The sequence below is a fragment of the Chenopodium quinoa genome, unplaced genomic scaffold, assembly GCF_001683475.1.
Source record: "Chenopodium quinoa cultivar QQ74 unplaced genomic scaffold, ASM168347v1, whole genome shotgun sequence".
Lineage (NCBI taxonomy): Eukaryota > Viridiplantae > Streptophyta > Magnoliopsida > Caryophyllales > Amaranthaceae > Chenopodium > Chenopodium quinoa.
In genome coordinates, this window is record NW_018744874.1 from 3,158,748 (window position 1) to 3,169,488 (window position 10,741).

Sequence of the window (10,741 nt, forward strand, 5' to 3'; positions counted from 1 at the left end):
TTATTCCATTGTATGAATTCATATCAATTCTATTAGGTTCCATTTGCTTGGTTTGAAACCGTTTCACTTCTATTTGATTCCATTTAAATATTGGAATCTGTATCACTTCTCTTTAATTCCACTCGCTTTCTTTGAATTTGTTTCACCTCTATTTGATTGCATTTGCTTTGTTTGAATCTGTTTCATTTCTATTTGGTTCCATTTGCTAATACATTTCACTTCAATTTTATTCCATTTGATTTGTGGAATCCATTTCACTTCAATTTGATTCCATTTGTTTTATGGAATTGTTTCACTTCTACTTGATTACATTTTCTTTGTTTGAATTCGTTTGACTTCTATTGGATTCCATTTGCTTTGTTTGGATCCATTTCACTTCTGTCTAATTCTATTTGCTTTGTTTGAAATTGTTTCACTTCTATTTGATTCCATTAGCTTTGTTTGAATCCGCTTCACTTCTATTTGCTTTGTTTGAATTTGTTTCACTTCTCTTTGATTCCATTTCCATTGTTTGAATTTGTTTCACCTCTATTTGATTGCATTTGGTTTGATTGAATCTGTTTTACTTCTATTTGATTCCATTTGCTTTGTTGGAATCTGTTTGCCTTTTATTTAATTCCATTTGCTTTGTGGATTCTGTTTCACTTCTATTAGATTACATTTTCTTTGTTTGAATTCATTTCACTTCTATTGGATTCAATCTGCTTTGTTTGAATCCATTTCACTTAAATTCAATTCCATTTGCTTTGTTTGAATCTGTTTCACTTCTATTTGATCCCATTCATTTTGTTTAAATTTATTTTACTTCTATTGGATCCCAGTTTCTTTGTATGAATTTGTTTCACTTCTATATGATTCCATTCGGTTATTGGAATCTGTTTCACTTCTATTGGATTCCATTTGCTTTGTTCAAACCCGTTTCACTTCTATATGATTCCATTTGGTTTGTTTGAATTAGTTTCACTTCTATTTGATTCCATTTGCTTTGTTTAAATCTGTTTCACTTTTGTTTGATTCCATTTGCTTTGTGGAATCCATTTCATTTCTATTGGATTACATTAGCTTTATTAGAATTCTTTTCGCTTCTATTGGATTCCATTTGCTTTATTTAAATCCATTTCACTTCTATTTGATTCCGTATGTTTTGTTTCCACCACCATGTGTGGCAGGGTGCATAGGAAGGCCCATCATTGAGTGACAAGGTGTCCGCTCGATTACAGTAGCAAAACAAGATTGGAGAGAATAAAATCCTCCTTTAATGTTTTGAGAACGGATTGACTCCCATGTAAAGTGCCTAGTTTTGCACCTGACTCCATGTAATGGTCTTGTGGATTCGGGGAAGATGGGTCACTGTGATGGTATGACATCATCAACAACACACGTTCGTGGTAGAAATCTGTTTTGAGGGTCTTTGCAACAACATATTAATTAAAATACCATGAAAAACAATATATATAACAATATTAGTACAAAATTTGTTATATTATGTTATTCACAATGCAATATTGATTTTTTAAGATCCTTATATCAAAGATTATAATACATGAAATATTAAATTTTTTACATGATTGTATGTGAAACAATAGAAATTCAATTTTTAATACTTTATAACATGAGATATGGTGATGAAAGCGATTTAAAACATGATGTGCTAACAATAATGATAATGATAATAGTGATAATATAAAGAGTAAAAGTTGAATTTTTGGGGCATGCTCAGAAAACTCACGACTTTCGGCGTGAGAAACAAGCAGTGCTCTTAAGTAAAATATTGTTTGTAACACCCCCAAATTTCATATTCAAAAGGTATAATGATTGCGGAAGCATAAATTAATATTTAGGGGTATTACCCCATATTTAGGGTCACAATTCCTAAATGTGAGGCTATTATTCAACCCTCCTCAAGAAACAAGTATTGATCAAAGACTCACATCCATGGTCTTAATTTTTCATTTTACATTGACTATATATGGCCTTCTGATGCACGGAAACTCTTTTGAGGGTTCGCATTTCCTGTTTCCAACACGTTTTCGTTTCAGGCATTTGTGGAAACTTTTCCGAAGCTCTAATTTATATTTAATAATGCATGCAAAACATAGGTATTTAAATAACATGAGCAAACTCAAGTTATTATTATTTGCAAAATATATAGATTTTTTTACCATTTATGATATGGACAAAAATCACATATTACTAGTGTACCAGAATAATGCCGTCATCAACCGGCCTAATGATCGCGGCCACACAACTCAGACCCCACCAACCGCGGCCAACCAAGTCAGATCTCACCCGGCTTGAACCATGTAAATATATGCACGGCAAAACCAGTAACTCCCCTAAAAGCAAATACATCCATTAAAGCCCATGTGCTTAGCACCCATTAAGCCCACTTGCTTACAACCACTAAGCCCACTTGCGCCTACTATGGCCTATATATATCTAATGAAACCCTCATAAAAAGGCAGCTACACACACATAAAAAGAACACTCTCAACACACAAGAAAACTTACACCTTTGAGGGTAGTTCACGTTTATTCTGTGCAGACATTCAAGGTCCAAGTACTTTGGTAGCAGCTCAGTAGACTGACTACGCCCGCAGCATCATCACCGAATCCAACAGGAACAATTGGCGCTAGAAGGAGGGTCTCTAGAAAGTCACATCTTTTAGTTGCCAAAGTACCTCCGTCTGCCACAAGAATAATGTCTCTTATCAACAACGAAGAAGGAACGGACGAGTCGTATGACCCGTCACGTGCTTGGAACCAAGAATCCGTACCTGGAAGTGTCACGGACCAATCCACTCCATCTGAAGTCGCTCATGCTTATGACATAATAAGACGAGCAGAACGGCTGTCAGAGGACCAGTCATTCCGCACACCAACTGCTACACAAGCCAGCACCACATCGAAGAGAACCCCTAATACACCCAAAAAGCGATCTGCCAACCATAAATCTATTAATCAGGATGATCCAATCCGGCGTCGTCTTTTCGACAAAAAAATACCCAGGGACGCTCAACCCAACAGAGCAAAGCCAGAGGTCAGCGGACGGCGAAGTTCACCCGCCGCCAGCTGTAGCAGCCACCCCATCAAAAACCGAATCAGATGTGGCTGAGCCCTACATACCTCTGGGCATAGAGCAACAACCCATGTACCGCTTGCCAACTAATTCACCGTTTGCGGTACCCCTATTATTGGAAAAGACAGCGCGGGCAAAGATACCCCCAACATTAAAGTATGACGGCGCGGGTGATCCTACTGACCATGTCCATTCTTATAAAGGCCATATGTACCTTTTTCAGTACACGGACGCCACCTGGTGCAAATACTTTCCCACTACGCTCACCGGCCCTGCCCAAGCATGGTTCAAAAGCCTACCGCCCGGATCTATCTACAGCTTCGAACAGTTGACCTCTGCGTTCACCAGTCACTTTGTCAGCAACCGCAGAAGGGAAAAGACTTGTGTAGAATTGTTTTCTGTACGTCAAATTCCGGGTGAATCTCTACGTGACTACCTAGGCAGATTCAATAAAGAGGCTGTTACAATCCCAGAACTACCCCAACAGATGGCCATGTTTGCACTGCAAAGTGGGATGCAGCCATGTGATTTCCTCAAGTACCTCAATATAAAGAAAATAAAGTCCTTAACCGAAGGGTTAACCAAAGCTGATGAATTCATCCAAGCTGAGGAGCTAGAGCGGGTAGAAGAGAATAGAGTGAAAAAGCCACCCGCTAAAGCACAACCACCATACGTCGTACCAGCCGCCCCCAGAAAAGAGCCAGCGGCATATCCCTAGCCAGCCTTGCAACCACAGAAGAGAGAACCGCCCAAGTTTAACATCCTTGACAGCAGCTTTCAAAAGTTCTCCACATATACTCCGCTAACAGCATCCCGTCGGAATATATTTATAATGAACAGAAACGACTCAAGGTGGAGGAGACCCCCCAGACAAGAAATGGTCGGGAAGAATCCGGACAAGTATTGTGACTTCCACGAATGCCCAGGTCACTCAACAGAGGAGTGCGATCAGTTGAAGAATAATATCGAAGACCTCATCCGAAATGGCCACTTTGCGCAATACAAGTCATGGGTGAATTCTCATAGGAATAATAGCAATGCGGGGAGAAATAACCAACAAGGCAGACCCCCATTACCACCTGTTAGAGCGCAACCCACACTCTTAGGACCTGGACCAGGAGCAGCCAGCTAGACAGGATAATAGACTCGGACCCACAAACAATCGTGTCCAGTCAGGACCTGATATATTCGTGATATACGGATCAACATCCACCCTTAGCAACAACAAAAACAAGCTGCGACAGTTGACCGATTAGGTGAACTACAACCGATTTGTAGATCCAAAAGAATATTCCCTAAGTATTCCAGACCTCACCTTCACTAAAAAGGATTGTGCCGGAGTTACATACCCGCACAATGACCCCCTCGTTGTAACTATCGACATAGCTAACCGAGCGGTTCATAGAGTGCTCATAGACAGTGGTAGCTCCGTAAATGTCCTCTTCAAAAGTACTTTCGATCAGCTAAGTATCGGAGATGAATACTTAACCAGTTGTCCATCCTCGGTTACTGGATTCACCGGACAAGTCGTGATACCCGCAGGAAAAATACCTTACTAGTGACTATCGGGTGGCACGCGTCTTCAAGAACTCAAATGATAGAATTTTTAGTAATAGACGTACCCAGCCCATACAATGTTATCATGGGACGACCATTCATGAATGACATGGAAGGAGTAGCTTCCACACTCCATCTCACATTCCTGTTCATCACTAATGAGAAGATAGTGGGACGGTTATAAGGGAACCAGCAAGTAGCCAGGAGCTGTAACCTGACCTCACTAAAACAACCCAAGGTAGGAGAAAAACGATCCCACAACACTGTAAAGCCAGAAAACCTACCTGAGCCTGATGCACGACCAATGGCGGTCGATTCGCCTTCGCCAACCGAGGATATAGAAGAAGTTGAGTTAATAGCGGGTACCGGAAAGATGGTCAAGATAGGCAGAGGCATGATATCTGACCTCCGGATTAATCTCATATCTCTGTTACAAGAGCACTCCAACGTCTTTGCCTACTCAGCAGATGAAATGCCCGGTATACCGCCGTCGGTCATATCACACCACTTGAGTATAAACCCAGCCATAAAACCGGTACAACAGAGACGACGATCTTTTTCCTTTGAGAAAAACAGGGCAATACAAGAGGAAGTGGATAAACTATTAACCGCCGGATTCATAGAACCGTGTAGATACCCAGAGTGGTTAGCCAATGTAGTGATGGTACGCAAAAATACTGGCGGTTAGAGAATGTGCGTTGACTTCACCAATCTTAACAAAGCATGTCCCAAAGATTGTTATCCATTGCCCAGGATAGACCAACTAGTGGACTCCACCAGCGGGCATGCAATGCTTAGCTTCCTTGACGCCTTCTCCGGCTACCATCAAGTGTTTATGCACGAGTCGAATAAAAAGAAAACGACATTTATCACTAACAATGGTGTTTATAACTACAAAATGATGCCTTTCGGTTGGAAGAATGCCGGTGCTACTTACCAGCGCCTGGTCGACAATGTTTTCCAGTCACAAAAAGGCCGCAACCTGGAAGTCTATCTAGATGACTCTATTGTCAAAAGCATCAAAGAACAGGACCATATAACCGATCTACAAGAGACTTTTGCAAGTCTGCGAAAGTACAACATGAAGCTCAACCCAAAGAAATGTGTATTCGGAGTTGCAGCATGAAAGTTTTTGGGTTTTATGGTTAGTGAACGGGGTATAGACGCTAACCCGGATAAAGTTCAAGCATCCATAAATCTGTCGGAGCCCACATGCATTCGGGATGTCCAAAGGTTAACCGGCCGTATGGCGGCCCTATCACGTTTCATATCGCGGTGCGCGGAAAAAGCCCTCCCATTTTTCAAAGTACTTAAGGGTAATAAAACCTTCATATGGGATGTTGAGCAGCAAGAAGCTTTCCAAAAACTCAAAACACACCTATCCTCACTTCCAACCTTGACTAGGCCCATAGAAGAAGATATTTTGTATCTGTATATATCAATCAGCCCGTCTGCTTTGGGTGATGTCCTAGTCAAGGAGGAAGCAGGGCAACACCGGTCGATATACTTCGTCAGTCATACCCTGAATGATGCGGAGACAAGATATCCGACTATCGAAAAAGCTGCATACGCCATCATAATAGCGGCCAGAAAACCGCGCCCCTATTTTGATGCAAATCAAGTCGTTATCCTCACCAACCTACCCTTAGAAAAAGCCATGGAAAAACTTGATAAATCAGGATGGATAATTCAGTGGGCATTAGAGCTAACCAGTTTCGGAATCAAGTTCCAACCTCGCCCAACTATAAAAGCCCAAGATCTAGCAGACTTCTTATCCGAATGCTCATGCCCGGAAGTATTAGAACCAGTTGGAGAACCATGGCATATCATGACAAATGGAGCAGCCAATGTCAACGGTTGCGGGGCAGGAATAGTCATCACCACACCCGACAAGCTAGACATACAATGTGCGCTTAAATTTCAGTTTGCTGCCACCAACAACGAGTCAGAGTACGAAGCAATCATAGCCGCTTTACGTCTTGCTGTCCTCTTTAAGGCTCAAAATATCATCCTACAAACAGATTCCAAACTAGCGGCCAAGTAGATTAGCGGGGAATTTGAAGCCAAGGGGGATTTAATAATTCAATATCTGGAGCAAGCAAAGGATCTCATATCCAAAATACAGAAGGTACAGATACAGTTGATACCAAGAGAAAAAAACACTCATGCTGATGCGTTAGCAACTTTTGCCGCGTCACGTTCACCCGCCCTTGGCCACTCCTTCTTTTTCGAAACCGCATCCAACCGCAGCATCGAAACACAGTCAAATAGTCTACTCCAGTTGGACCAGGAACCTTCTTGGATGGACGACATCTTGAAGTATAAAGAAACAGGTACCTTACCTAATGACAAGCGGGCAGCAAGGAAAATCAAAACAAAGGCAAACAAATTCTGCCTGATAGACAAACAACTATATCGCAGATCATTCTCCACACCACTCTTGAAATTTATCAGACCCGACGAGGCCGATTATGTTTTAAGAGAAATCCATTTGGGTATATGCGGGCACCACATTGCCGGGAGAACGCTGGCTCACAAAGCTCTCCGCATCGGATATTACTGGCCAACGATGATAGCGGATGAACAAGAAAAGGTGCGCAAATGTGACAAATGCCAAAAGTTCGCACCAGTTATCCATCAACCATCGCAAGATCTATTACCAGTAGTAACCCCGCTACCTTTTGCACAATGGGGATGCGACATACTAGGACCATTTCCCAGAGCGGTAGCAGCTAAGAAGTACATGATTGTCGCGGTTGATTACTTCAGCAAATGGGTCGAAGCAGAAGCTGTCTCAAGTATTACCGAGCAAGCGGTCAAAAAATTCCTGTGGAAAAACATCATAACTCGCTTCGAAATCCCCCAATGCTTAGTCTTTGACCATGGAAAACAATTTGATAATAACCCGTTACGGAAATGGCTCGAGAATTTCCAGATAAAATTTGCCTACTCAGCGGTCAGCCACCCACAAAGTAACGGCCAGGCCGAAGCCGCTAACAAGGTTATCCTCAACGGCCTCAAAAACTAAGTTAGAAGCAGAAAAGGCTAGGTGGGTGGAGGAGCTACTTGGGGTCCTTTAGTCATTAAGAACAACAGAAAAAGAGGCAACAGGACAAACCCCTTTTCATTTGGTATATGGCTCAGATGCAGTATTACCTGTTGAAGTAGGTGAACAGAGTCTACGAGTCCAGTACTATGATCCACAATCCAACAGTCAGAAGCTGTTAGAGAACTTAGACTTACTAGATGAAACCAGAGCATCTTCCCAACTAAAAATATTCGCCTACCAGCAGAAAATGAGAAATTCTTACAACTACAAGGTTAGAATCCGGTCCCTTAAAGTAGGAGACCTAGTCCTACGAAATGCGGCTGCAGTACAGAAGGGAAATATTCATGGGAAGCTCAGTGCCAATTGGGAAGGACCATACCAAATAGCTCAAGCTAAACTACCGGGCACCTTCCTCTTGCAAGATATGAATGGAAAACTGCTCCCGCATCACTGGAACTCAGATGTCCTCAAAAGGTACTTTGTTTAGGACTAGATTCTATGTAATACTAGCTTAAGAATCGGATGTTTTTATCCGCAAGTTCTCATATATATAAATGAGACATGGTTTTATTTCTCTTAAATAAAATTCCTAAATCTAGTCATCTCCAGCAGGTTCATCTGCTGGTTATGTGCTCATTGCCAAATAAAAGAAACAGTCTTTTCTTTTACATCGCACAAATCCATTGAGACAACGGCTTTGGCAGCCAACCTAGCTACAGTCTAGTTGGCATAACTCAGCAGGACAAAGCAGCATAAAACTGTTTGTACCATCTGACAGTCAGTATAGTAACGCAGGGACGACTAACTACGACTAGCTGACACACAAACATTATTCACTAAAAAAAAAACAAACAAATGAAAGTAACAAGTACTAGACAAACAAAACATTAAAGCCAAATGGTACAAGGGAGAAACAGACAGATACTTATCATTAAAAAACTTGTTTAAAACATTAAATGTTAAAAGATTACAACTTCGGTGGCCACCCGAGAAATCAATTTAAAAGACTCCCAAAATCCTCACAATTGATTGCCAAATATCAGGCCAAAAACATACATAAAAATACAACAGAAATCAAAACTACAAGTGAGGCACTAAGTTAGCAATAAAATCAGCGGTGTAAAAACATGTTAAGCCATCAGGAAGATCCTTCTGACTCAACCCCAGATTCCCACCCACCTTCCTATGCTACCCCTTCCTGGTCCTCTTCATCACCTGCCTTTACCTTCTCATCAGCAGATAGGCCATCTCCTGCACCAGTTGCGGTCACAACAGTGCCAGCAGTAGAAGAATGGGCCATATTTTCATCATCAGCTGCATCAATTTCTCTCTCAACAGAAAGAGGAACCCGCTAAAGGTCTGCATTAAAGGCCTCTTCTACTTTTGAGTAGGGCATGACAAGGTCAGGAAAACCATGACCATGACATCTTCTGCAGGCTTTCCAGGCATTCCAAAACTGCTCAGCAAACTGCTCATCAGTATATTTCAGATGCTCTTTTTCCTTAAGTTCAGCCTCCAATGCAGCCACCCGCCCCTGCAGTTCCACCAAAGTATTTGAAGTTTCCTCCAACCTGTTGCTGGTGCTAGACAGCAGTTGTTTAGCCCCCTCTTCCTGCCATCGGGTAACCACACCAAGGGCCAATTCAGCCTTTAAACTACACAACCACGCCCTAGTGCTTTCTTTATGCTTGCAGATGCAGCCTCGGCCAGTTCCTTTTGACCAGATAAGACAGCCTTTTCCTTCTTCTCTGCTTCTAACTCCTCCCGCAACCGCAACATCTCATCCACCCAGCCCTTTTGTTTCTCCTCCCATAACATCTGTAATCTTTCTCGCTCTTCACCAGCCCTCGTTTCAATCTCTTCCCTTAACCTCTCTTCCACCTGCTGTCTTTCCTTTTTTACCTCCTCGATCTCGCAGTCTTTCTTCTTCAGCTCAGCAAGGTAATTCCTCTTCTCCAGCCGCAGTTGATCTTGCAGCTTGTTATTTTCTGAATGAGCGCTGGCCAGCATACCCATCATCATGGCCGCCGAATAACCACCCATTTCATCCATATAAGCATGCTGCAATACACAACACAACTCTTTAGGTAAAACATTGCACAAACACCTTAGCCGCTACACTACCCTAGCTCATAATAAAAAACCCAAGCAGACATCTTAACACTTACCATGGTGAAGGAGAATTCCAACCAGCGTGTAGGATCCTCCGCAAATTGGCACTTTGGCAGGTCCATTGACAGTACCTGCTGCAACCATATCTCTAAATTGGCTGCCTCAAACAGTGAAGGCCGCCTAGAGATCTTCCGGGTAAAGTCTGTCAGCAGATACTGTGCAATCTCCGTAGCTGATCCCCTTCTCAACACTTCCCGCCTTTCTTCCTCCTCTGCATCTTCTCTCTATCTCTTTTCCCTTTTCTCTCTCTCAGCCTGTTCCAACCGGGCATCCTGCTTCAGCCTCTCCCTTTTTGTCTCCTCCTCACCTTCATCTTCCTCTCCATCATCGTCTATAATCACAGTCGGCTGCTCAACAACCGGAGATTTTGGCTTGTCAGCCATGGCCTGAGACTCGTTAGCCATAGCCCGCGGTTCATCAACCGCAACTTGTGACTCAGTCCCAATGGGGTGAGAGGAATGCTCTACCCCATTACTTGAACCAGCAGGGTTCAACCAGTCAGATAACCCTATGTCAAGAATAACATGTACTCCATTAGCATATATCATATGCATGGATATAAAAAAAAAAAAAAAAAAAAAAAAAAAAAAAAAAAAAAAAACACAACAAGACCATTCACACTACCTAAACAGATTCAAATTAAACATCAGCCATGCGTACCTGTGAAACCGGTTGAGTGTGCTGCTACTGGCTGTGGCATTGATGGCACATGTTGTGACAACAATTGATCCGTTTCCGGTTCAACGTTGTAGTACTCCTGCACCAGCGGTTGGTCCGGCAGCTTCCCCTTCCCTTTCCCTTCCACGTGAACCTTTGCCTGATTAACCGCTGGTTCTCTAAAGACAGGCCCACCCTGTTTCCTCTCCCTCTTCCGATCAAGGACC